General features: G+C 37.0%; 1 long non-coding RNA gene across 1 annotated transcript; it reads left to right on the top strand.

The window, feature by feature from the left end:
- The first annotated feature begins 1604 nt into the window (after positions 1–1604).
- Positions 1605–13380, top strand: LOC120613854 (uncharacterized). Its single transcript, XR_005655789.1, has 3 exons — positions 1605–2120; positions 6508–6606; positions 13252–13380. It is a non-coding gene; the product is annotated as an uncharacterized LOC120613854 (long non-coding RNA).
- Positions 13381–14923: the final 1543 nt, after the last annotated feature.

Below are 14923 nucleotides of genomic sequence, written 5' to 3'. Positions count from 1 at the left end.
AAGGGGAAAGAAAAAAATAGATTTTGCACAAAATCAAAATTGTTTAACACAGTCTATTACTTTCTGCAAAGGAAATCAGGTCCATAAACAAGACTTATTCGAGTCTGATAGCAGTGTAATGTTTAGATTAAACATTAGTTTAATGAAAAATCATTAGTATAGTGAAAATCAATTTTATCCCATAATCTATGCAGAATCTAGTCACCAACTCCAATGCATTTAATTTCTATTCTATGTTCTTAGTACAGACAAACCAGATAAATAAAGATATATCCCTTGAACATAGCTGTGGTTCATCTTTTATTTTGTCTTATCTCTAGAGGTAGTAATTATATTTTATCCAAAGCAAACACGATTCTCACATCTATAGAATGTCTACTGTTTTCCTATATGAAGTGACACAACATGTTATTCTGCTTATTATTCCTGAATCACCGGTGCAGCACTTGTCTGTTTTAATAATGTATGGCTACCTCAGCAATTGTTAATCTAATGATGGAATATGTTCCTGTAAGTTACAGGTACTATTTTCTGAGACTCTTGACTACGGGCTAAATTACAACATGATTGATATCATAATTTTTTTTATTCTTTACTAAAAAATGTGCATATTTATAATAATAGGAAGTTATAGTTATAATCCTAATAAGAACACTTTCCAAGTAAGCATGCTGTAGCATTTGAAGAAACAGCCATTTTTTGCTACAATTCAATCTCTTTCACTGACATTGAGCTTTTTCAAGACAGGGAAGCCAGAAAAATAAAACCGTCAGCAACTTATGCATTCAGATTTCACTCTCAGCTGAATTTCAATGTAAATATATTAAATATGCATTATGTAAATATATTTAAATGTGCAACACATATTTACATTTAAATATAAATTGAGGTAATTTGCATGTTAGCTTCTAAATGTCAGTCATTAAAATTCACTGATTTCCTGACCCATAGCTACCAAACAGAACGATGTATGCATGTGCTTGTTAATTAACATTTTACTGAGTACACAAAAGGTGAAAATACATAGTAATTTGCAGGATGGTTCTCCCCCTAAAGGAGCTGGTAATTGGAGTTTGTAGGGACTGAGGTGGAGGGGTTAGGGAAGATATAGAAAAATACAGAACTAAAATAATAGAATAGAAAAAACAAAGGTCAAAAGGTAAAATGTAAATATGCACTAAATATTGCATCAGATAGACTCATTTTCAAAGAAATATATGCTATGATGACTTTTTAACATTTGGTCTTAGAGAAATTGTCAAGTAGCAAGTTCTGACAGGCAAAGAGGAAAATAAGAAATTTAAAAAACTGTGTATACAGGCCAGCTATTAATAAAAAATTATAAGCCTGTCACATAAGAGTTAATGGTCTGCTACAAGTGCTACCTAGTATAGCCTTAGTTCAGACTTTCAATATTCATCCTACGTATTATTAAGGCAGTTTATTCCCCCCACCTTTTTTCAGTAAGAGAGGAGAGGAGGCATCTGAAAAACGCAAAGGGAAGGGCTTACAGAAATGACGCACTCAGCCAGTTATAGATTAACCACATCTCTAAACGGCCTTCTGAAAACTCTTGCCATACCTACAAGATAAACGACCTATAAGTAGATAGGACCAGTGGTCTGGGAATTTATCCTCCCTTGCAGCCCCCACCTGAAACTCCTCCTCCCCATTCTGAGTCATGAAGTGCACGTAAAACCTCAGACAAAGGAATCATATGCCCTTGCATGGACACTGCAAAGGTATATAAACTGTAAGAAATCTAACCAAGAAGAGCTTGTGTTCTGGTGCTGTTAAGCCCCACATGCTCCACTGGCTAGTAAATTCTCCTTCCTCTAACAAAGTTGTCTGAGCGTCCAATTTCCTCCATTGGGTGTTGCTTCCTGCAACAGATTTCTGGTGCATTGGCCAAGAAGTGTGGAGGAATAGCGCCGTGTTTGATGGACTTCGGGTACCCCACTGGAGAGACCCCCACCCACCCTGTAGACATGCCTGCTGAGTGCACACCAGGATTACATCGTGTAGACGCCTTGCAGGACGGAAGGAGAAATTCCATCTGCCTGTCCCTGCAAGGATCAGACAACGGAAGAACAAGAAAACTAGGGCACGTCAGGGCCATGGTAAGGAAAAACCGGCAATAGGTAGCTAGCTGAAGTCCTGCCCCACTGGGTAAAAGGGAAGACTGATCATCTCTTGAGGTCACCCAAGTACTCTACATTTGTTAGAGGAAACTGTGACCTCTCAAGTACATAGGATGGAAGGCAGAGTGTGTTTGGTTAACACTGGGAAGAAGGGAGGCCCGATCACCCTCCGGAGAGTACCGAGCATCCTCCACAGGTTAAGAGGAACGACTGCTTACTCTCCACAGGACAAGTTAAGGAATGATGGAAGGCTGTACGAAAGAGGGTGAGTGCTGAGTGATTGAGATGTGGCCTTGCTACAAAGCAATAGTTGAGCCCCTATCCACGGTTCCCTCACGAACCTCATATGGCTTAGGGTGGTGTCATTGTATCTCTGTGAGGAGTCTACTCCAGTGATCCAGTTGGGGGTTTATATGGACCCACCAATTGCTGATGGACGCGTGAAAGATGCCCATGATAGGAGTGGCCGGAGATGGGTGAAGTGAATCTCTGAGTACATGTATGTCACCAACCACGGGTGGAAAAATGAGTAGACAACAGAGTATACAGACATCAAGGTCTTCCCAGTGGAGGAAGATATCAGGTTCTTTCAGGGAGTGGGGCGAGGAGACAAAGGTCAGGACTTTCCAAAAAAGGGATAGGCAATGTTTTAAACTGCTGTGTGAATGGGTGAGTGAATGAGCAGTCTGGCTGGCTTGACTTGGTCAGGTATGAATTTGTTGCTCCACGGCTGGGCACCCTTAAGTTCTCTTAAAGGCTACGGAGTCCGAGTGGGCTCATCTGTGGTTCCATAGCGTATGGCATACGATCTACGGTGGCATTGGACTAGTGTTTGATCTTAAGTCACAAAGCTGAGTCTGCTACAGCCAAGTGTCACCGAAGCAACTTCAGGACACAGGGTAGGATATACCAGGGTGGAGGACAATTAGTTACTGATTTGGCTTAAGAATTGTCTATCTCCAAACAGCCCTTTTAACACAGAGGCCCTCTGATGAATTATTTTTTTGAAATTTTAAGGTCTATTTTCCCCGTCCATTAGGAAGCTCTCTAAGGCAAATATGGGGGGAGGTTCCTCTAAGCCAACTATCTTAAATTGTATGTTGAAAATTTTAGGAAAGGCTTCTCAGCGGATTATGGGGTCAAGTTGACCCCAAGAAAACTTTGTACTCTTTGTGAGCTTGAGCGGCCTGCCTATGGGGTAGGATGGCCTTCAGAAGGCACCCTGGACCTCCTCACTGTTAAAGTTGTATACTGTGCAGTGACAGGGACTCCTAGACATCCAGACCAGTTTCCATACATAGACTCATGGTTGCAAATTGCTACTGTAATGCCACCTTGGGCCTGGTTCTGGACCAATAGGCAGGGACAGAGTAAGATACTTGTGGCCCGACTGCCTCGGGGAAAGAACAAGGAAGAGTCAGCAAAAGACATCCAATTTATTTTAGCCACTTGTTGTACAGCCATTGAAAGGACCACATTCTAACAGTGGCCCGTCAGGAGCAGATGAGGCCTTTGTTAGAAACCCCCAGGGCCATTCCCCTAGAACAGAGGTAATACCTTTAGCTGATCTTGATTGAAATTATACTATCCAAGAAGAATGGCCAGATGCACCAAATTTCTAGAGGCTCTCATGGGGAGGAATGAAAAAAGGAATACAAAAGCAGTGAACTATGAGAAGCTTAGAACCATTACTCAAGAAAAATAGGAAAACTTGGCCAGCTATTTTAGCCGGCTGGAAGAATCCTTTAGGAGGCATATTAATGTAGACCCCACTTCCCCTGTGGGGTTAGCTTTGTTAAGTCAGCATTTTATTAGCCAGTCAGCCCCTGATATCAGATGCGAGATTCAAAAGCTGCAAACGGGGCCACAGACTAACCAAAATCAATTACTATATATGGCCTTCATGGTCTATACTTGAGATCTCAAAGAAGGAAAAAGAGAACAGAATAAAGAAAAAGAACAAGCCCAGATTATGGCTGTCACAATGGCCAGCCCTTGGTATCTGACAAGCATCCCTTAAGAGACCAAGGAATAAGAAGACATTGAGTTCTTGCTTAAAATGCAAAGGACTGTGCCAAAAAGCTCCTGAGCCTCTGCTGGACATGCAAAGAAACTGGTACTGATCCATGACATTGGAGAGTTGATTGTCCATGCTCTCAGAGAGGAGTATGGCCGGCCAATGCCCTAGTAGCCCAGGTCCAAGAACTGTGTGACTGAAGAGACCCAGAGCCATCCTTGCTGCCCCCGTCCAGGAATGTGGTCATCACTACCGAGGAACCCCAAGTAACTCTAGATATAATGGGTAAACAAATTCAATTTCTTTTAGATACAGGGCAACCTATTCTGTTTTCTTTGCCTTTACAAGAAAACCCTCCTCACAAACTGCAATTATCATAGGAGTAGGAGAAGGCAAGATCAACCATTTTACTCCACCACTGATCTGCCAATTTGAAGATTAGATCTTTCAGCAGGAGTTTTTAATAGTTCCAAGCTGCCCAACTCCTTTGTTAGGACAAGATATTTTCACTAAATTAAGAGTGACGTTACAACTCGGTGTAGACCCCCTAGTCTTTTAATGCTTCAAGAATCAGCTAATATACCAGAAAACACTGGACAACAAGTTAATCCAGTGGCTTGGTATAGTGGCAAGCCCGGGCAAGCCAGGACTGCTGTGCCAGTAAAAGTTCAGCTTCTATGCTCCTTCACCAAGACTCAGACTTATTAGCTGGCCCAATGATAGGAGTGCCTTCCTAGAGATCAAGGTAATCAGGAATTTTCTCCCCGTTCATCTGAGGGGCAAATGAGTTCTCTCAGGACCCCATCTATTTCATTTTCATTGCTCCCTGAGGAAACTAGATATGTACCCTCAGGGAAGTTACAAATACTGATGATGGGGAAATAAGAGTATGCGTATGACCTCTGATCTATATTTGTCTGTATTATATGTAATATGGTAGTTGAGTTAAGAATTCTAATTATGATGGAAAGAAAAATATGTTTTTGGTAACAGATGGTATAAAATATGGAAATTTATTTTGAAGGGAATTGAAGGAAAGATGTTTGTCTTAAAGTTGATTATTTCTGAATGAGTGAGAAGAGGCAAACTGAAGGAATGAAGAAAGTCGTAGAAGGTTTGTAAAGAGAAATCCTTTGTAAAGAGAAATTTTATGTAATTAAGCTAAACAAGATTGGAAATTTAAGTGTCAAAAGTATGCTAATACAGAATTAGAATTGTGTTTTAATGTTTCTTAAACTATTGATCAGCTACTGATTTTATGGAAAAGTTTCTGAGCAAAAAACAAGGATTCCTGGCTTCATCAAAATAATATCTGTGTTTTATGTTGCCTTAACCAATTTTCTGAGGCTTTTAGAGAATATGCTAATATTGGGCCCAAAATCTGAGGGCCAGGCACTTCTGGCTATATATTTCATAACTTGGTCTGTGCCCAATATTCAAAGGAAGCTCCAAAAGTTGGGGCCTAGACTCCAACTCCACAGGTTGCCTTGGTGACAGAGGTCTTTAAGGTGTCCAATAACTGGAACAGGGCAGAGAAGGAAGCAGAGTACAAAAAAGGCACACATTTTAGCTGCCATAATACAAGGACTATCTCAAGGTGACCCTAGGAAATAAAAATCTTGCAGGCCTGGAGGGCCTCAATCTTGCTTGGCCATGAATGGCATTGTCAGGACAGAGACATAATCAGTGCACAAACTGCAGAAGGAAGGGTACTGGAAGGGCGAGTATCCATCTAGCCCTGGGAATCCAAGGAGGGGTGGACCTCATAAGCCCTTGCCCCACATAGTAAGCCTCTCATGAAGGGGCTGCTCTCTCCTTCAACAGCGGAGGCCCAAGTGCTTGCAAGCTCTAGTCATAGAGAAATCCACCACGATCACCCTTGACATGGCAGGAAAGGAAAACTGAATTTTTGCTAGATACTAGAGCTACCTATGGGCCTCTCTCCAATGCTAACTGCATTGTGACAGGAATAAACAGTCAGCCTAATGTAATTTACTCTTCCCATTGTGAGACCTAGACTAACAATGAAGTTCTCTGCCACATCAAGACCAGGGTCCAGTGAGGAGAATGCCTTGTCCCAAGAAACTTGGGACCAGCCCCCTTGCCCATCACACAATGCATGTTTGTGGGGAACCTAAGGCTGGACCATTCATAGACGACCAGCTTCCATGTCAGTTTCCTACAAGCACAGCAGCTCCCTCCCTGCGATCTATAGAAAGTCAGCCCACAAGGCAAACAGAAAGGGCCCTACCAAGTTTTGTTAATTTCCCAACTGCTGTTAAATTACAAGGAATCAACAGCTGTGTACATTTATCTCAAATTAAACCAGTTTCTTATGAATCCTCACAGGTTTCTTAGAAAATAAACTGGAAAGTGCAACCTCTTCCCATGAACCCATAGTAGATCTTAAGCTCTTGTTCTGGAAACTAGATGAGTCCACACAATTAGGTAAGTCCACATGTCCCAGGGAATCAGGGAACTTCTGTGAATACTTATTCTTTTAGCCCGGTATCTATGCCACTACTCTCTTCGAAATGATACAATTTCCTTTCACTAGATATCTTTATCTTGAATTAACAAACTGCCATGACATAATAACTTCATTGTCAGTTTCCTCTACTATTAATTATAACTTCTCTTTTCTATCTTTCTGCTAAGTTTATATCTTCTACGTTGCAAGGCTTCCTACCATTTCTACATGCTAGAATGACCTCACGTTGTCTGCCTCCAAGGCCCTTAGAATAGGCTTTCAGAGATTTTTTTTTCCCAGTAGGCAGGGAATACAGCCCTATTTCAGCTTTGAAGAAGTTACAAAAGATAGACATTCCTCCCTCAACATCCCCTTAAGATTAAGGGAGTAAAATCTCTGAGGGGGAATAATGTAGAGAGGAGGCAAGAAAATTAAAATGTTAATCAAGCCACATTCAGAGACTGCAATATGCTGATCAGCCCCACAGCCAGGCCAGGAGGACACCTGTAGACCAAAAGAAGATTGGCTGAAGGAATAGTTCACTCCCTGAATGCCACTTCCTGCTATGTATGTGGGAAGAACCCTGATGGGGAATACATGGCTATGGGAAGCTACAGAACTAGTTCCCACCAGGACAATGCCAAATATAATGCCCTACCTCCACCTCTGATGATAGCCAATGGATTTTAAAACATACTATTATGGGACAATCCTACCTGGCTAGAGGTGGAGGAAATCTCATGGAGTCAATTTGAATTAGCCAACGGTATTATAATGCTACCTCCAAACAAAGTGTGTGGTGGGGAAACCGGACAGAGAGAAATCCGTTGACCAGATTCCCAGAGCTAATTAAAGCCTGGCAGGATCCAGGCAGGGTCCGAGACTGGATAGCCCCATGTGGGCTTTACTGGATTTGTGGAAACAAGGCCTACATATGCCTCCCCAGAAATTGGGAAGAGAGTTGTATAATTGTCATGATTAGGCCATCTTTCTTCCTCTTACCTCTGAAAACAAGGGAACTGCTTGGATACCCAGCCCCACAACTTTTATAGCGGGTAAAAAGAGAACTCCAAATAGGGTACTAGAAAGATGGTGAGTGGTCCCCAGAGCGGATAATTCAATACTATGGACCTGCCACTGGGCAGAAGATAGATCTTAGGGATACCGTACTCCCATTTACATGTTAAACCAGATTATCTGACTGCAGGCAGTCTTGGAAATCCTCTAATGAGACTGGGAGAGCCCTGACCCTCCTTGCACATCAACAGACTCAGATAAGAAATGTCATCTACCAAAACAGGTTGGCACTAGACTATCTATTAGCAGCAGAAAGAAGCGTGTGTGGAAAATTCAATCTCACCAACTGTTGCCTACAGATAGATGACCAAGGCCAGACAGTTGAGGACCTTGTCAAGAAGATGACAAAACTGGCGCATATGCCCATGCAAGTATGGCATGGATAGGATCCCAATAGCCTTTTTGAGGGATAGGTGTAAGCCTTTGGTGGGTTTAAAACCTTAATAGGAGCAGTTTTATGACTTCTAGGAATCTACCTGATAGGCGTGTGTCTGCTGCCCCTGCTAATAAAAAGCTTACAAAGCACGGTGGAAGCCACAGTACAACAGAGATCTGTAGCCCACATATAATTTACTCACCACTATCAGGAGATCCCCCAGGATAGTTTAGATAAGGAATGTGAGACTCTAGCACAAAAATAGAATGTCTAGAGTCTCAAAGGGGTGAATAAGAGAGGAAGCATCTGAAAAATGCAAAAGGAAGGGCTTACAGAAGTGACTGACTCAGCCAATTATAGATTAACCACATACTATTGATCTCTAAATGGCCTTCTGAAAACTCTTGCCACCCTTATAAATAGATAGGAGCAGTGGTCTGGGAATTCATTCTCTTCTGCAGCCTCCACCCAAAACTTCCCCTACCCATCCTGAGTCATGAGGTGCACGTAAAACCTCAGACAAAGGAATCACGCACCGCCTGCATGTACACTGCAAGAGTATATAAATTGTAAGAAATCTAACCAAGAGGAGCTTGTGTTCCGGTGCTGTTAAGCCCCACGTGCTCCACTGGCTAATAAATTCTCCTTCCTCTAATAAAGTTGTCTGAGTGTCCAATTTCCTCCATCAGGTGTCACTTCCTGCAAGATCAGGTATGGCTTTCTATTATCTATTCTAAATACTGTCTACATTTTTCTAAACAATTTTTCTATACACAATCTGATCATATAATGTCCTTTTTTAAAACAATCCAATGATTCCCCAATGCCTTTATCATAAAATCTAAATTCCTTTAAATGTTTAAATGTGTTTTTTTCCCCTTACTCCTGCTTTTATACATGTCTGGTCTCAGCTCCTGCCACTTTTTGACTCACACCTTATATATAATTCTGTCATTACAAATTACTTGATGCTCCCCCAATGTACCTGACTTTTGTTTGTTTTGTTTTTATTCTCCCTTTTCTTGTGTTATCATATAAGTAAATTCTACTTTCCCTTTTAGGCTCAGGTCAAGGATGATCTGTCAAAATTCTTTATCCCCAGACTCCTAAGAACACCCACATTGCTACATCCCACTTCCCCAGGTTCCCTGGAGAAGTGAGAGATCAGAAGAGAATGAAATGACTCAGATAAGACCTATTCCATTCTTTCTTTTGACTCCTTTAATTTATAAAACCCCAGGTTTTCTCCATCTTTTTTGATATGTTCCTCATTAATGAATGTTCTCTCTATTACAATAACCTGAGTAAAGTCATCTCTTTAGTCATCTTAGGCATTTTGTCTTTTGTACTGAGCAACTTGGGCCTCTGTCAGTGAGTTCATCAGAGCACTTATATTTTACTGTAACTCTTGATTTGCTTGTCTGTCATTCTCACTAGGTTGAGATTTTCATGGAGTTAGAAAAATGTCTTGTTTATATATTCCCATGTGTACACAGTGCAGTGCCTAAATATACCTAGCAGGTGACAAATGAACCTGCTATTACTAAATGATTACTAGATATTTACTAAATAGAGTTTGCTATATGTTTACTTCTATCTTTTACTAGTGGAAAAACATCCAGGATTCCACTTTTCCCTCAGTGTCATTTTATCATTCTTAATCACGCTCAGAGTATCCATCCATACCTTCTGAAATGATTACAGAAAGGTTTACTTTCACTGCATATAAAAATGGCAATTACAGATATTTACTGAAATCCCCTGTGGTTTATAAATAATGTTATATAGGAAAATAACCTTTACAGATATCATTCTTATGTATAAGAATCACATTGTAATGGGATATGAATGAGAAAGGCTAATGATAGGGGAATGAGACATCAAAAGACAGTGAATGTATAGCAGATTTGAGAAAGTGCTAAAGAAAGGTCTCTCCAGAAATAATTTCTGGAAAATTATACAAAGTAGTGGGGAATCAAACTTCAAGAACAATGCATAATATTGAGGCAAATGTAATCTTAGAAATTAATAAAAAAAATTTAGACTCAGAAAAAAGATAGTGATTTGTTGCTTTCTACATGAAAAAAGAAAAGAAAAATTAAAAATGAAGTATCAAGTTGGTTTACACAGTGGAATATTCATTTTAAGATTGTTGAGTACCGTTTGTACTTTGACCGTATACACTTCTGGGCTTTCAAGATTTGTAATAACTTGCAGTTTACTAAGGCATTAAAGCATACATTGTGTGGTAGTCAGCTTCTGTCCAGGTTTACCTGTCAGTGAGTGAACCTTGTTTACCATACAGTATTTCAACCTAGATTCTTTAGTCTCAAATTATCATTGTGAATATATTTGCTCTCTTAAAGTCAAGCAACTAACAAACAATATGGTGAATGTGTGCATCTGTGCCTCTGTGTGGGTGTCTGTGATTGATATACTGGAAAGTAGGTCATTTTTGTTTTGTTTTTGTTTTTAACTATTGATTTTATATAAGAATACCTGAAGGTTTGAAGGTAGGATGGCGTTGCCGATTATAATTTTTAAATGTAAAATTTATATTCTGTGAAATGTACAGATTTCTGCAGTAAGATGTGCAGTGTACAGTTCTATGAGTCTTGAAAGATATATAACCATGTAACTCAAATCCCTGTACATTATCTGAGAAACAGATTCTAGTGGGATTAGATGTGCAAATTTACTGGGGGAAATGCCTTTGAAGGATAAAGGAGAAGAGAGTTGAGTAGGCAGAGGCAGACTGATATCCATGAAAGAAGAGGGTTAGAAAGGATTAGATGAACCCCGCAGACCATAGCAGAGTTTTGAGGACATTTCAACCAGGTTAATAAAGAGTCCTTGAGCAAAAATTACTCATTGGATGATTCTCACATTGAAGAAAGGTGGCAGCTGGGGCTGTCAGTTAACTATATTACCTGCAGAAAGTTATATTAAAAGGTATCTGAATGACGTATCTCCAATCTCAAGATATAGGATATTTACCTTACCCCTAAACCTTGGCTCACCAAAAGGAATTAAAGTTATGATTTCTACTACCATAGATTAGGTTTGCTAGTTTTAGAATTTCACATAAACGGAATCATACAGTGGGTTCTCATTTTTTGATGCCTTGTTTTGTTCTTTCTCAATGCTTTCAAGATTCACTTATATTGTTGTATGTATAGTTTATTATTTTTTATTTATGAGTAGTATTATATCATATAAACATACACAGTATATCCATTCTATTTTTTGATGGATACTTGGATTGTTTCCAGCTTTTATCTATTGTAAATAAAGCTTCTATGAATATTATTATACAATTCTCTTTGTAAATGTTTGCTTCCATTTCTTTTATGGAAAAACCAGGTTGAACTGCTGGGTCTTATAAGAACCTGTGAAACATTTTTCTAATGGGTTGTAACATTTTCTTGTCCCACTGGCAATTCTTTTTTTTATTGCTCTACATCCTTGCCTGTATTTGGTGTTCATCTTTATAATGTTTACTATTCTAGTGGTTTTAATTTGTAAATCCAGTGTGAATAACGATATTAAATAACTTTGCATGTGCTTATTGACCATCCATATATCATCTTTTATCAAGTATTCAAGGTTTTCTCCCATTTTATTTGTTTTATTATTATTGTTAATTTGTAGGGATTCTTTATATGTTTTATATATAAATCCTTAGTCAGATATATTTACTTTAAAAAGTAAACCAGTCTATGGTTTGCATTTTTATTACATTTATATTGCCTTTAATGAGCACAGTTTACTTTTTATCTTCAAAGTTTAATTATCAACTTTTTCTGTTAATGATTAGAATTTTTTGTGTCTTCTCTATGAAATCTTTGTCTATCTCAAGTTCATAAAAATATTCTCATTTATTTTTATAAATAAAATTTATATTTATATTTTATTTTTATATAAATAATATAAAATTATTTAATATAAGTATTTACAATCATCCCTTGATTTATGCAGATTATCCATTTCACATGTATTTTTTTTAATGTGAACGAAAACCATGTAAAAAGAGTTTACTAGAACAAAAAAATAGTAAAGAAATAGGCCAATATAAATAATAAAAATATTTATTTCACATGTTTTCACAAAAAAATGCTAATGAAATTTAGAAAAACCAAAATAAATTTTGTTCACTGTTGGTGTCTGTACTGGAATCAATCTTCTCTTTTTAATTGGCACAAAGTCACTATCTTCATTGCTCAAAATATTTGGAAGTACAACTTCAGTTTTAGTTTTTATGTTTATTTTTTGGATAATTTTTTTTCCAACCCCACCTTTTGCTAAGTTTTCATAAATCTTCGATATTTACTGCAACATTTTTGAAAATCTTTTCAAAATTTTAAGGCTCATAGGATGTTTGGATCGATATCTACAATTGCAGTTTCCAGTTTTGTGGTCAGTTGAAGAGCTTTGTTAATATATTTTGCAGTGAATGAAATTGGTTCAAGGTCACTGCTATATTCATTGACAGGATTCAGATACCAAATAAATTAATTCATTATCAGTTAATTTGTAATCAATCGTAATTTGTTAATATTATCTATATTCAAATTGTCAGAGCCTTCTTAAAATTTATTTGATAAATTAATAATGTCAGTTAATCTCTCTTCAATTGTTGGAACCATATTCCTTGGTACAACCATTTCTGGCTATACTGCTTTCCAGCAAGCATTTAAAGTTGATGTCTTTATACCACTGAAAGCTAAAGCAATATCCTGATACAACTTAAAATTGTGTATTTATTCAAGGCTTCTGTAACTGTGATTAATTATTTTCAAGTTTATTAAAAATATCATTAAGACTTTGTTTAATACAATTAATCTTAAAGGTGGAAATAATGTCTTGATCTAAAGGTTGGATTAAGGAAGTTGTATTTGGTGGCAAATAAACTTTTATATTTGGATGTTCTAAATTGTGTGAATGACCAAGTACATTATCCAAAAGTAAAAGTATTTTAAAAGAAAGACATTTTTCCTCTATATAATTTTCAGCTTCAACAGCAAAACATTTGTAAAACCAATCCCCCAAAACATCAGTAGCCTCCCATGCTTTTTTATTTCCCATCCAATGAACGGAAAGCTCATTAATAATTGTGTATTGGTAAGTATAAGTTCTTTGTATGGTGCTGAGTTAAGCTATTGTTTTTTAGAAAGAGTAATCGTCGATAATGGAAATGAAAAAGGAAGAACTACGTAAAATGAGAACATGTAAACGGAAACCATGTATTAAAAGTCTGCGTAAATGGGGGGAATATTTACTGCATATAAAAAAACTCCCATAAAAATACCACATAAATCGAGGAACAGGTATATATCTATATATAAATTAAAATATATATATATTTATATATATAAATCTTTGCTTAAGTTCATAACAAATATGCTCTTAGGGTTATTGACTACAATAGTGTAGGTCAGCTGCTTGCTTTCATAAATAAAGTTTTGTTGGAACGTAGTAAGCAATTCACTTATTTATTGTCTATGGTTGTTTTTATGTTACAATGTCACAGCTGAGTAGTTGTGACAAAGAGAGTATGGCCCTAGAGCTTAAAATATTTACTATTCTACTCTTTAAGAAAGTTTGCCGCCCACTATTCCAGAGGTTTTGAAGTTTTAGATTTTATGTTCCTATCTATGAGTGATCTCAAAATAATTTTTGCATGTGGTATAAATAGGAGTTGAAATTCATTTCTTCTCATATATTTACCAGTTGCTGTAGCACGTTTTACATGGATTTGTTTTTCACATCTAATGAGTAGGTCATTATCTGGATATTAAGTTTCATTCATCTATCTGTTTATCTTTATGCCAACATCAAATTCTCTTTATTACTATAGCTTTGTATAAGACTTCCAATCAGTTGTTGTTAGTTCTGCAAAATTGTTCATTTCTTTCAGGATCTTTTTTGCTCTTATAAATCTATTGCATTTTCCTATTAATTTAATAGCCTATATCTCGATTTTACAAAAATTTTCATTGTGACTTTGGATGGGATGGTACTGAATCTATAAATCAGTTTAAGGAAAATAAACATTTTAACACTTCCATCTATTGAACATGGTATATGTAAGTCTTTAATGAGATCTTTATATCATTCAAAAATATTTTGTAATTTTTGGTGTCAAGATCTTAAATATCGTGTTGAATTTTTTAAAGTATTTTTTTAATCTAATGATATTGTAAATATGATTATATTTAAACTTTGGTTCTGCATATTTAAAGATAAAGTCAGGGCCCATTACAAGCCCTAAAAATAAAGAAATAATTTTTGTATAGAATTTATTATTATAAATTACATTATAATTCTATGATTTCTACCAAGTGCACTTAATTGCTTATGTTGCCACCATACCTACATTTTATTACTGTTATACTTAATAGTTGATGGTAATATTTGTATATGATTATGGTATACCAAAAATAAAATTTTTCTTTTAAAAAACTGTGATTTTATATGAACTATATATTTTATTCATCAGCATCTGATTTATACACAGTATCCACATGCACTGTAATTTTTCTATGGACTTGCAGAAATTTTTCAGTTAACTAAATTGTTACTATGAAAATAATGTAAATTACTTAAGATTCATCTCAACTTTTACTTTCAAATTAAAAAAGTGAAAGAGAAGAAGCATTAAAACATTACTATTTGGAGGGCTGTTTATAGAGGTAAGAAAAGTGTTTGTAAAGATTACAATGAGAAAAATAACTTCGAGAACCAAAAATAATCGTTATTTAAAGGACCTGGTTTCTTCTTGCTAGCAGAAGCCAAATATCTCTTTGTGGCCAGAAATTCTCACTAAAAGTGGGCTGTGGAAC

Source organism: Pteropus medius, unplaced genomic scaffold (genome assembly GCF_902729225.1).
Source record: "Pteropus medius unplaced genomic scaffold, Ma_sr-lr_union100, whole genome shotgun sequence".
Lineage (NCBI taxonomy): Eukaryota > Metazoa > Chordata > Mammalia > Chiroptera > Pteropodidae > Pteropus > Pteropus medius.
Note: the sequence above shows the minus strand (reverse complement) of the source record. Positions and strands in the feature narration are given on the sequence as shown.